The 13,653-nt window shown below is 37.2% G+C and overlaps 1 long non-coding RNA gene across 1 annotated transcript in view; it reads right to left on the bottom strand.

Moving 5' to 3' along the window:
* The window catches only part of LOC132214931 (uncharacterized), a 244,114-nt gene that overhangs the window by 24,925 nt on the left and 205,536 nt on the right, over positions 1-13,653 (bottom strand). The window contains exon 6 of the long non-coding RNA XR_009448372.1: positions 1,272-1,339. This is a non-coding gene — a long non-coding RNA (uncharacterized LOC132214931). The remainder of the gene's footprint in view (positions 1-1,271; positions 1,340-13,653) is intronic.

Below are 13,653 nucleotides of genomic sequence, written 5' to 3'. Positions count from 1 at the left end.
CAGCACAGTCTGCATTTTAGGAGGCAAAGAAACGCCACACACTGTTTCATGTTGTTCTGGGCATTGTATCTGTGCACTGGGACACAGTCATGTTTCCTGTCCTGCCTTGTAGGTATTATTTTAATGTTCATCATTCACTACTGAAAGCTTAAAAGAACTGTCTCTTAAAATCCAATTTACCAGCTTGTGATTAATTACTTTTGTCACCAGGAAGCATGTAGGAAGTAAAACATTTAGATTTTGCTATTATATCTATCCTTTGCCCTAGTTACCATGCTGGGTGAGTGATATAAAGTGGAGCAAGGCAAAAGCCCTGCACTCAAGTGGCTCATAGTCTAATGGAAGAGAAGGAACCTAACGAAAATCTAAGAAAACTGCAAATGGATATGTAAAGTGTGTAAAAGCTAAATAACAAATGAAAGCGTGGGGTAGGTTTTTGAGATGAAGCAGTGGAAAGAAAGAGAACATTAAGCAAAATAAATAAAAAGAAACTCATATCTTAGATGTATGCTGGTGAAATTTCAGAACACCAAGGATAAAACAAAGGTCCCCAAATTTTCCAAAGCAAAAAAGAAAGACAACTAGAAAGTCCAGGAAAAAAGTAAATGCCATATAAGAAACGATAGTTCAAGCATGAAGCAAACAAATGAAGCAAGATTTTGTGTCACTGAATGTTGGAGCCTTCTTCTTTAGGTATGTGGAATTATATATTCTTTTTAATAGGTCCAGTCACATTACTTGGGAATAATCTTTACACGATCATACTGTTGTTAGCATTGTTTATTTCTGTGATAGTCAGAATGAGCTAGGTTCTGCTGCAAATGACCAAAGTCTCAGTTGCTTCCAACAATAAAAGTTTCTTCCTTGCTCATTTTAAATGTTCATCACAGGTAAGCTGAGGCTCAGATGTATGTTATATTCATTTTGGGACCAAGATACTTCCTGGAACATTGTCAATCACATGACAGAAACAAAGATGTGATCCATGTATCTTACGACTTCCTATGAATAACATTCATTACTTTCACTCACATTTTATTAGCCAAAGCCACTCCTGACTTCACTACAAGAGGTGCATATAATCTTCCCACAGGAAGAGGTTCAGAGGGATGGAAACAAAAATATTAGGTGACCATATACAAACTCTCATAGTTGAATACCACCTTTCCGGTATTCAACTATTCAGTATTCTCCTTTTCCCACATGCTGAATACACTTACCCCATTTCCAAAAGAGACAATCAGGGTCCGAAACAGTAGTTTGTTCTTTACCTTTACTTCTAAGGTAATGTGAGATGGTTTCTATGTCAGGTCTTCATGCAGCTCTTCTTGATCCAGAGCTGTAGGAATAAAAGGAGAAGCCATATGCTCTTCACATACTCAATGTGCAGTGGTGAAACAGGGAGAGTGTGTCCACAATAAACACTTTCATTTGAAAAGGTGAAGAAAGGGAGACACACAGGTATTACCAGTCTCTACAAATTCTAAAATCTCCTTGGGTAGATGTTGTCTGAGAGAAGGAAGTATTCCTTGATCAGATCTTGATTTCACTCCCTGGGAATAGCTCCCCAGACATTTTTCTCCTTAGCAATTGTACCCTTTGGGGAGTTTTTATTTTTCACTATTGTCTTCTGCTACATCCCAAGAAAGAATTGTAGAGCATGATCTCCTTGGAGGCCAAAGAGCTTTCTCCTTTCTTGCTCGAGTGGGAAGGAAGGAGAAATGCAAGGGTTGTTTTAAGTCTTGAGCAATCTTTTTCAATCTAGGCTAGTGATTCCCTTGGTGTTTTAATGCTTTCAATTTTTAACTTATCTATTTGGTTTTTATTAAAGTATTCTTATCCTGTTTTGAAATATGCCTCTATAGACATTTAATTGCTAGTACCTTCTATCTATCAGATTTCCCTAAAATTTTTAAACAAATGACATATAGCAACCCCTTGATTTTGGTCCTTGACATGAGGCTAGTTTTAGTAGGACTTTGTTGTTCAATGATATCCTTTTTTCTTTTTTAAAAAATCAATTTTATTTTTCAATTACAGTTGAATACATTATTATATTAGTTTCAGGTGTACACCCCAATGATTAGACATTATACATCTTACTAATTGATCATCTTGATAAATCTCTCACCCATCTGATACCATACATAATTATTAGAATATTATTGACTATATTCCCTATGCTGTACTTTACATGCCCATGACTGATCTGTTACAACCAATTTGTACTTCTTAATCCCTTCATTTTTTTCACCCATCCCCCAAACCCTCCTCCCATCTGGCAACTGTCAAAATGTTCTCTGTATCTATGAGTGTTTCTGTTCTGTTTGTTCATTTAGCTTGATTTTTATACTTAATTGTTGATAGAGATGTATTTATTGTCATTTTATTTGGTTTAGTGATTGAAAATGAGAATCAATTGTATCTTTTGAGCCATGAAAATCCCCAAGTTTTTAGATGCTATCTATTTCTTTTTCTCCCTACTTCCAAACTGACCAATTCTTTTTGAGCTTATTTCTTTCTAGTTAGTGCATCCAATACCAACCAACTGAAGCTGCTAATATATTGTTTGCCCACATCTTCCCCTAAAGCTACACCATGTTCATTAAGGGTAAGGATCACCTCCTTCCACCTTCAATATCAACTCCTTTGCTTTTCAATAATGAGGCCTGGAGCCAGTGCAACTTACTTTTGTTTTGTTGTTGTTGTGACAATAGCACCTGTCTTGTGCAAATTAATAAATTTTGCATCAGTCAGGGTGAACTAGGCTATGCTGAGGTAACAAATGGCTCCAAAATACCATCATTATAACAACAAAGATCTATTTCTTTCCTGTATTACATATTCCTTGTGTGGTGGCTATAGCCCTGCTTTATGTCACTTTTACTCTAGTACCAAGCTGATGAAGCAGCCACTGGGTGAAACATTTATGATCTCATGGAAAAGGGAAAAGAGACAGTGGTCCATGAATTAGCACTTAAAACTTCTGCCTGGAAATGGCACAGATCACTTCTACCCATAATGGCCAAAGCACTAATGTGACTACAGACAGGGATACATATTTTTTCCACAAAGAGGGAAACCAGAATATTTAATAATCAATAATGTAACTTACTACAATTACTATTAACTTACAGTCAACAGGTAGACAAAGTACAGCAGATAATTATAGTTATGCCCTGTAAAATGAAAGTGTTAAAAATCTTAACCACATAAAAAGAAGAACATAGCTGACAAAAGTGAGGAGATAAAAGTGATTGCAATTTGCCTTTTTAACTAGAGGTCTTGTCTTATACTTCTGGCTCAGCAGGCTTTATCCTGTATTCATGGTGATTATATAATTTGTCAACTGAGGACACTCTTGAGAGTGAAAGTCAGTGCTATTAATAACTACATCAAGAAAACAGGTTAAAACAGAGACTATCCTGTACAAACGAGGATGTATGGTTCCCTACCTGAGCTTCTGCTCAGCTCCGGTCCCAGCTACAGGCTTTGCTGGAACAGTATGAATTCTCAATTACAGAAAAACAAGCTCTCTGTGCTTTCTGTGTGATCATAATTTGGCAGCACGTAAGTGAAGAGTTGCCAGTGCAATCTTTCATTGAAACACATCGTTGAATCCACCTTTTTTTTTCTCTAATTACTGTTTTTGCTGACACGTAGCTACCACTGCAAGGTATTCTAACTTCCTTTTGGTTTTTATGGCTGGAAATCTGCAATTGTGGAAGAATGAACTTAAAATGGCACGCTTCTAGAGGAGGCCTTGGGTCAACAGAATCATGTGTCCATTATGTCAGAGAAGTGTTTAATCATTCAACAAATATTTATTAAGCATATTTTACATGCCAGGTACTTTCTAAGACACTTGGGCTGAAATGGTGATCCTATTCATGAGGAGTGGAATCAGACTCCTAAATGCATGCGCTCCAGGTAATTTTCACAAGTCGGTGACTTTTCTTCCTAACCATATTGTAGACTTCTTGAGGTTATAGCTCATCCCTCATAGAACCAGCTCTGTACTTCTCACAGAACCTGCCACAGTGAATAGAAGAGGTTTTAGAATATTTGCTCCTAGAAGAGAGAGTATTATTCAATTTAGTTTGGGACATAGTAGGTACTCAATTGTTAAGTGAATGAATACTTATTGTGTAATTTATTTCTTAAGTTCCATTCCCTTGGTAAAACAAAATCCAGTTGCCCACACAAGAAGAAATAATCAACTGTTTTAGGAAATCTAGTTTAGTTTGTTCCAGAAGGACTTTGTCAGAAAAGTTGGGGGCTAACCTGAACTCCTCTCATGAAGCAACACTGTCCTGCTCTTCTCAAAATCAGTGACTTTACAACAGAGGCCAAGGGAAAAGTATTTCTTTTCTCTACGGAACTTTAGCACAGCGCAGTAGAAATGAAGCTTATCATGGAAGTTTCTTATAGTCTTTTGAGATGTTGGTCAGGAATCCATCATGACTGAGTCGTACAATATTTATGAAATTGTCAACTCGAGGAACACATCTGCGCTCTTTTTTTCCCCACTCTGAAATTACTTCACTTCACAGAGGGGCCCGAATTTGGCTGTTCTATAATGATTAAAATGCCCTGTAACTCATTAATGTTGCCACCATTTATTTAATAAAATCAAATCAGAGTAGCATTTAATTTAGTTTTAATAGGATACTTAATGTATGTTAACTAAATATCAATTGATTATTAAAGTGGAGAGTGCTGAGGTGTAACAAATATATAAGATATAAATCTTGTTGCTGTGCCATTAACTCAGAATTACATAAGCAATAAATGTCTAATTAGATTTTAGTAGTGATGACTTGTAAGCATGTATTGAGATTCAATAAGATCGATGTTATTGACTTGTGCTAAGGACCACAGCTTAATTAACTCCTTCATTCTTATTTTCAACATTCTTTGCCATTTTTTATTTATAGGGTGCTAAACCAGAGGCGTGGTGGTGGAGGAAGAGAGATGATCCAAGTACAGCACCTTAAATAATCCCAAACAATAACAGGAAGACAGGATGACCATTCTGATGAGCTTGGATTCCAGGACTTTGGGTAATGGAATCACTGATTTCTAAGGTCATTTTCTTAAAGGTAAGTTTGAAGATTCAGCATGATATGGCAATGTAGTCAGACCATTTGAGTAGCATAAAGTGAAAAGTTGGCCCCAAATCAATCCCATCTTAGATGGGGGAAGAACAGAAGGTCACTTATACAGTACAATTTTAGGAGTCCTTGCTCTTTCAAAAATATCTATCCTACTTCTCTCTCACTGCCTGAAAATCATGATGCAACTATTCCTTTGGGCTCAAGGTATGATTACCCTTTGACTGTCTAATTAAAAAGTCTGGAACCATAGGTTCTTATACAAGATAACTAGATAATTGTTATTAAAAAAAAATGATGTGTTCCATGACATTAGATAATATGCTCAGTGTTATCCTTGTTAAAATTATATAATTCAATGCACTGTGCAAAATTGCAAGAAACACAATTTATTGATGCAGTGCTTCTGTCAATTTCTGTACATGCATATGTGATACATTGCATCATTTGTGTTTCTGATTTGCACTGAATAACCTGTTTCTTTAGTGTGCCCTGAAGAATTCACCAAGTGGGATCAATCTGTTAAAAAGTAACTTATCTGTGTCACCAGATTTTATGGTCACTTTGCATTTTAAGCTGGTATTAGCTCTCTGACACTAATTAATCAAATTATTTACTTGGCATAATGTTATGGAGAGCCTCTGGCTTTGGAAATTCTTTGGTAAAATTGGTAATTCAGACACTCCTGAATTTGAGGTCTGCGTTCTGTTCTGAGCCAGATGAGCTTCTGCAAGTTACTTAACCTCTCTAGGCATCATCCCATAGTGTTATTGGGAGAATTAAATGAGATAATGTATAAAAGATGCCCAGTACAAAGTCTCCTACATTGTCTAAGCAACTGACCTTTGCTCCTCTCTGTTCTCTACCCTTTTCCATATCTCTCATTTTATTTCACTGCTCTTAATGCACTAACATTACCCCCCCCCCCTTTCTTTGGATGGGGATGATAGAATGCTAATTTTTAGACAGGCATAGGGCTTAATGCTTTAGAAACTGGAGGTGGAAAGTGGAGGAAAGACAAAATCATGGAAAGAGAAGGGGCATAATACTAGGAACATAATTCTTTGCCGTTCACACATTTGCCAGGAGCCATTCCTGGCTTACCTCAACTTTCCAAGGAACCCCAACTATAAAGGTTGCAGATACCACATTGCTCTGAGGTTAAGGATATCTCAGAAAAGTAGCTCAATTGAAACCTGCAGTTGGGAATATTCTGTGACTTATGTGATCCATCAACAAACAAATGCTTTCTTGGAGCTATGGTTATAGTTTAACAATCTCTCATAAAGATGTACAAATCCTAAGTCTGCATATACCTAATGACTTAGCCTTAAAACACATGAAACAAAATTTGAGAGAATTTACTGAGAGATATTGATTAATCCAGAATCTTCATGGGAGGTCCTAATATATTTCTCTCAGATATGACAGATCAAGCGAACAAAAGAAAAGTAGTGAAAGTGTAGATTTGACAACATAACTCAAAAGCTTGATCTAATGGTAGATATGGAATCTTATAACCAACAGTCTGATAATTTATTTTTAAAGCATCATTGAATGATTATAAAAATTGATCATGTATTAGGTCATGAGAAGAGTCTCAACAAATTCCAAAGAATCTATTCATAGGGCCCATGTTATCTAACCACAAAGAAATTATTAAATTAGAAAACAACAATAAAAGGACAATTAAAAACAACAATAGCTGTCATACCTTTAGGGGAGAAACATAGTTCTAAAAAACTCAAGTGTTTCAGAGGACAAATATGGAAATTAAAAACTCTTTAGCACTGAATGAAAACAATATTACTACATTCAAAATGTTGCTAAAAGCAGTACTCAGCAGAAAATTCATACGTAAGCTGTAAATCCAATTCTGCGTCAACAAAAAATAAATGGAATTTTTCATGAAACTTGAAACTTTGTATTTTTCATAAGGAAGTCAGAAATTAATCAAAAATAGTCAATAGCACCCTGACCGGTTTGGCTCAGTGGATAGAGCGTCAGCCTGTGGACTGAAGGGTCCCAGGTTCAATTCCGGTCAAGGGCATGTACCATGGTTGCAGGCACATCCCCAGTAAGGGGTGTGCAAGAGGCAGCTGGTCCATTTTCTCTCTCATCAATGTTTCTGACTCTCTATCTATCCCTCTCCCTTCCTCTCTGTAAAAAATCAATAAAATATATTTAAAAAAGAGAATAGTCAATAGCTAAAACTGTTCTCAAAAAGAAGCATTATCAATACAGAGTGTAGACCTGTGCCACCTGATTAGTTATAAAACTATAGAAATTAAGGCATGGTAAGGTGGCCTTACACATGAAGAGACAAATAGATCATCAGAACAGAGTAGAGAGCCTAGGAATTAAATCAAGCATATATAGATCTTAGGAATATAAAAAAAGAGGGGGTAAATTAGAGAGATGGGATGAACTAATAAATAACTTGCATAGAAAAAATGGTTTTCATATAAAAAAAGTAAAATTAGATCACTGCTCCACATCATATGTAAAAACAATCTTCCAATGAATTAAAAACTGTAATAGAAAAAAACCCTAAAAGTATTGGAAGAAAATATCAGAGAATATTTAATGATCTCAGAGTAGGAAGTAATTTCTCAAACAAGATAATAATAACTTAAATATAAAAGTATTAAATTTGACTACTCAAAATTTTTTTTAATCCTCAAGTAAAAAGGATTTTATTTTTTAGAGAGAGGGGAAGTGGGAGGAGGTAGGGAAGGAGAGAGAGAGAGAGAGAGAGAGAGAGAGAGAGAGAGAGAGAGAGAGAGAGAGAGAAAGAGAGAGAGAAAGAGAGAGAGAGAGAACACCCAAAACCTAGGTCTGTGCTCTGACCTGGAATCAAACGCTCCACCTTTCCATGTATGGAATGACACTCCTACCACCTGAGCACATTGGCCAAAAGTGACTACTCAAATTTTTTTTTAAATCACAATAAAGTTAAAATATAAGTGATGAAGTAAAAGTAACAAAGATACTGTATATTAACAGATACTCCAGACAAAACATTATTATCCATCATCAAAGGATCTGAATGGTCAATTCTCAGAAAAGAAAATTTGAATAAAAGTAGAAAAGAAAATGGCACACACAAATGAATACAAGTAGAACTGGGAAACTCTGAAAATGATTAGTAGATGTATCAACGTCAATGCTTTCTGGGAACTGTGGTTTTGCAAAATGTTACCATGAAAAGCTGGGCAAAATGTACAAGGGAACCCCTCATATTATTTCTTACAACTGCAAATGAGTCTACATTATCTCAATAAAAATTTCAACTATGTGAAAAGATACCCTCATTAGTAATCAATGATATTCTATTTTAAATAATAAGATGCTCAGAAAATTGTTTAAAAAATAAGAATTGTGATCATAACCAGTGTTGGCAAGGAAGTGACTATTTAGAGACAAGGGGAAATTTCATATTTTACACTCAGAAATTGGTAAAAATGAAGGATCATGACCAAAACCAGTGTTGGCAAGGAAGTAAGTACTTAGGGAAAAGGGAATTCTAATGTTTTGCTTGTGGGAGTGTAATCTGGAGAACAGTTTTGCAACAGCTCTTAAAATTGAAAATGTGCCTATTCAAAAATTCACTTGTAGGTGTATATCCTGGATATATTGTTTTATTTGTGCCCAAGAGGACATGTACAAGGATGTTATTGCAGTTGGTAATAATAAAAAATTGGAAAAAACTCAAATATTCCTGTAGAGAAAATGGATAAATAAATTGTGGTATACAATGGAATATTAGACAACAACTAAAATGAACTAGATCTTTCAACATCAACATGGATAACTCTTGAAGGCATAATATTAAGAAAATGAAACTGTAGAGAGTTACATGCACTGTGAAACAAGCTAAGACTCTTCCTCTTTCAGTCCAGACTGGGTTTCCAAGTCAAAAGGCAAAAGTGCTTCCACGTTTTAAAAAGAGGTAGTAGACCAGTTATCCAGGACTTACAAAGATGTCATTTGCAGCCCAGCTATGTTCTCCTTAATTGATCACAACTTCAGTGTTTAAAAAAGGATGGAGATGTTGAGAGAGAATGATTAGAGAAAGATTTGCTTTGAAGAAAGTGTCCATGAGAGTCTCTCCTGCTTTTATAATTTTTTGAAGGGTGAGGTGTACATTTTCATCTCAAGTCAAATGAGAGCAGCTTCCAGGGGACCACTCAAAGGTTGATGGTCTCCACAGCTGTTTGTGAGACACAGCGGGCTGATGCGAGGCTGAGCCTGAGCAATCAGGGGTTAAGAGGATGTGGCTGGAGCTCAATGTTCTGAAAGTCCAGCAAGGAAAGAGGCTGTCCTGGGACTGGTCTGGACCACCAGAGTCACGAATGCAAGTATTTCCTTTGGACAAATGGCCCATAAAGATGAGCCTACCATTCATTCATTCACTTATGCATTCAAGAAATAGTTTCTAAGTTGTGTATTATGTTCCAAGCACTGTTTTAAGCATTTAAATCAGTGGACAAATAGGCAATAATACTCTTTCTCATGGAGTGTATATTTCATTTGGGAGTGATGATGAATAATAAACATAAAAAATTGACTAATATAGTATAATAGAATGTTATAAATACTATAAGAAAATGTAGATTAAGCGGCATGGGGGTGAGGAGGGTGGATAGAGTGCACTTTTATGTAAAGGTATCAGAGTAGGCTTTATTAAAAAGATAAGATTTGGGCAGACTTGGGGGAGATAAGAGAATCTGTCTTCTATATTTTGAGCAAAAACTGTCCTAGACAGAAAGAATAGCCAGTAGAACGCTCTAGAAGGGAGCATGCATAGCATGTTTTAGATGCAGCAAAGGGCCAGAGTGGCTGGAGTGGAGTGAGCAGGGGGTGAGAAATAGGAGATAAAGTCTGAGGTCAGAGAGGTAATGGGCCAGCAAGGTGGGGGACTGGGTGGACAGATTGTGAGGGGTCATATAGGCCTTTATGAGTTATTTGGCTTTTATTCTGAGGAAAAACTGGATTCCTGCTGGGCTTTGAACAGAGATGCTGATATGACTTGCTTGTGTTTTAATTGGTCTCTTTAGCTGCTATACTGAGAACAGACTGTCGAGTGGCCAAGAGTGGAAGAAGGGAAACAAGTTGGGAAGATTCGTTGCATTAATCCAGGGCAGAGGTGATGGAGGTTCAGATCAGGGCAGCAGTAGTAGAGATAGTGAGAAGCAGTCAGATTCTGGGGGAAAAAACACACACAAATAAGTACAAAACTTACATGAAAACAACTTTAAAACACTGTTGAAGGACACAAAAGAACACTTTAACAATGGAAAACATAACATGTCCTAGGATGGGAAGACTCAACATTATACAGATGATACTTCTCCATTAATTAATTTGGAAACATAATACAATCCCAAGAGCAAACACTAACAGTTGGTAAAGATATTTAAATTAAAAAGGCTAGTTCTAATGTCCAATGAAAAATTGATAAATTTGACAAAAAAATAAAAAATAAATATCTTTATAGAAAAACACATCAGAAAGAAAAAGATAAGTGACAAATTGGAATTTTCAACTGATAATGAGCAATTTTTTAAAATATGCAAAGAGCTCCTACAAATAAATAAGCAAGTCAACAACTCAACAAGAAAAAATGGACAAAGAAAATTAATGAGTAGTTAAAAGAAAATGTAGATGAATTTTAAATATATGAAATTATTCTCAACCTCACTGTAAATTTAAAAAGAAACACTGCAAAACTACAATATGACACTCACAAAAGTACTATGTGATACCATTTCTCATCTATCATATGGGCAGATACAAAAGTTTGATAACATGCTATTGGCTGGGGTCTATGAAAACAGGCATACTCATACATTGTTAATAAAAGAGCAAACACTTATTACTTCTTTGAAGACTAATTTGAAAATGCCTAGCTACAATTAAAGTGCCTTTAATGTCTTTTGATCTACAAACTCCACTTCCAGGACTTATCCTTCATTGAAGTGAAGTAACTGATATATAAGAGTATTCATTGTGGTATTGTTTTAAGTACTGAGAAATTAAAAACTACTTAAATATCCATACAAAGGGGGAATGGATAAATAATTTACATTCCAAAATGAAAGGGAGCATTATGTAGCTGCCTGAAACAATGCAGCAGTGATATATACTGATATGGAAAGTTCTCCAAGATATGTTAAGTGAGGGGAAAAAAGCAAAAACAAAACAAAGAAACAAAACATGGTTGCAAAACTTGCTAAAGTTTGTTAACAATACACATATGTGCAGTACATTTCTGGAATAAAGAAAATGGTTACTTCTTAAAATAGGAACTGGGCAACTGAAGGAGACTGACTTTCACCATTTGAAGTCTATAGTATGTGTTGATATACTGATTCCAAAATATAAGGGATTTTGAAAAACTCCAAAATAGACAGGAAAGCTACAGGCAAATGGATTAGAAAAGAAAATTAAGGCTTTAGAGGTATTATCATTTGTCTCTGAGATGAGCTCAGAAATGAAAGTCGTCGACACTTAGGTAGAACTGTAGTATTTTAGATTCTTCTGGAAATTCTCTCAAAGTCCACCAGAGGGCACATGAAATTACAGTGTGAGTAAGTTGGGAGAAGTGCAGGTAACAAGTCAGCTGGACAAATGAGAACAAAGGCTCGTTCCAGACCGAGTCCCACTGCATTCAAATTCCAGACAAGCCTTGGTCCCCAGGGATATGATTTTGTCACATGCCAGACAGGTGATGCTGGGAATCACCAAGTAGTGTGAAGTGATCTACATATCACAGCCTCTGTATGAATGGCTTGTTGAATGATCCCTTCTTCAGTGTAGAATTTTCTCTCTCTCTTTTTCCCCCCTCCTTAATCCATACTGAATGCCTTATGAAAAGAGGTATTTGTTTCTTGGTAAGCCACGTTTCTTTAATTAGAAGAGGGCTGGGAGAGGTCTACTGGAAAAAGAGAAAATGCTGGTTTCACAATCTGCACTATTTATGAGGGTGCTTTGCTGTTGAAACCTCTGAGCCAGCCTGGCCCAGCTTGCCTCTTGCCCTCCCAGGAGACAATTACTGTCCTGCATAACAATTTGAAGCAAATATCGGATGTGGTCGAAAGAACAGTTGCAGCCCTCTCTCCAGCAACCGTTTCTGCTTAAATTTCTTAATTGTTTCCACCACTTCCTTTCCTCGGCTTGTGGCCTTCTGCAAGATCCTGAGCTTTAATAAAAGCCTCCCATCCCCTCTGGAATTCACATGTGCAAGCAGACACTTCCTGGGCCCCAGATAAGCCACACCTTAGAGCAGTGTTTCCAGCCAAATGCATCCAGCACACATGCACCTGGAAGTCTCTGAGATGCCACATCTTCTCCTTGAAGAAGGCTTTGCTGGTCCAAGCCATCCTCTCGCCTCCCCTGTCTGCACAGCTTTCCCTCCCTCCATGCCTAGAGTGCTGGTGTTCTTGGTACCTGATGAGAACGTCTGTGCCTGTTGCTTTCCCCTCTCCTCCCCTCTCCTCCCCTCTCCTCTCTTCTCTCCTCTCCTCTCCTTTCAGGTGTGTTTCAGGTGTAATTTTTTAGGTGACTTGGATGGGAAAATAGGATTTCAAAGACAGGAGCTAGACAGGATGATTCTTTAATGGTTCAGCTTTCAGCACTCAAGTACTCAGGTAGGGAGATGTTTGAGAGACACTTAAGATAATTGTCTATTTTTCAACCAAATTTTACCAATACTTTTTACCAATCCACACACTGGAAAAGCCACTGTCGCTTTTTCTCACTGTAATGAGAGACCAGCCCTACTACCAATATTGCCTCCGACCTGTTGGAAAGATGCTGGAATCGAAGATGTTCAGGGCAGGCTGGTGAGCGGGACCAGGAACCAGTGGAGTCTATTCTCAGCACTGTGGTCTCAGTGTATGACTGTACTTACTACCTTGGGCCTTGGTGTCCTCATCTCTATAATGGGGTGATGGTTTGGGTCAAGCCCGCCTTAAAGAACTGTTGTGAAGAGGAATAAGATTAAACACTTTATTTCAAAGAATCTCAAGGTTGTAAATGTTAATATCCATGGGATATCAAAACAGCAACCAAAACCTCCGTGGAACTAGCTTATGTATTGGGAGGTGTGTTGGTAAAAGCTTTGACTGTGATGGGAGCTATGAAACACGTAGAAGGCGGCTTCCTCAGGATATGAGGCAAACAGAGCTTGAGTAGCCTGACAGTGGAGGCCATGTGCTGGGCAGTAGGAAGTCAGTATTGTTCCCTCTGACCTAGGATGATGGCAAGGGAAGCTCATAACCCTGTAGGTAGAGTCGGCTACCTTTTAGTCAGTTGAGGCCTTTTAGTTAAAGTATCATGCAAACTACTGGTAGAGGCATCGCATCAGTGTTCCTTGCCAAAGAATGACAAACCCGAGTCAGATACTTGTGTTTCCCTAATTGAGTTTCAAACAACTCTGAGCATCTGCCAGTCCATACCCAGGTTCTTTGTTTTTCAAATGGACTTACAAAGGTAGCTGTTAAGGCGTCTGGAATTGTACACATAGTTTTCTTCA

This window comes from Myotis daubentonii, chromosome 13, assembly GCF_963259705.1.
Source record: "Myotis daubentonii chromosome 13, mMyoDau2.1, whole genome shotgun sequence".
Classification (NCBI taxonomy): Eukaryota; Metazoa; Chordata; class Mammalia; order Chiroptera; family Vespertilionidae; genus Myotis; species Myotis daubentonii.
The sequence above is the reverse complement of the archived record's forward strand: the minus strand, read 5'-3'. Positions and strand labels throughout refer to the sequence as shown.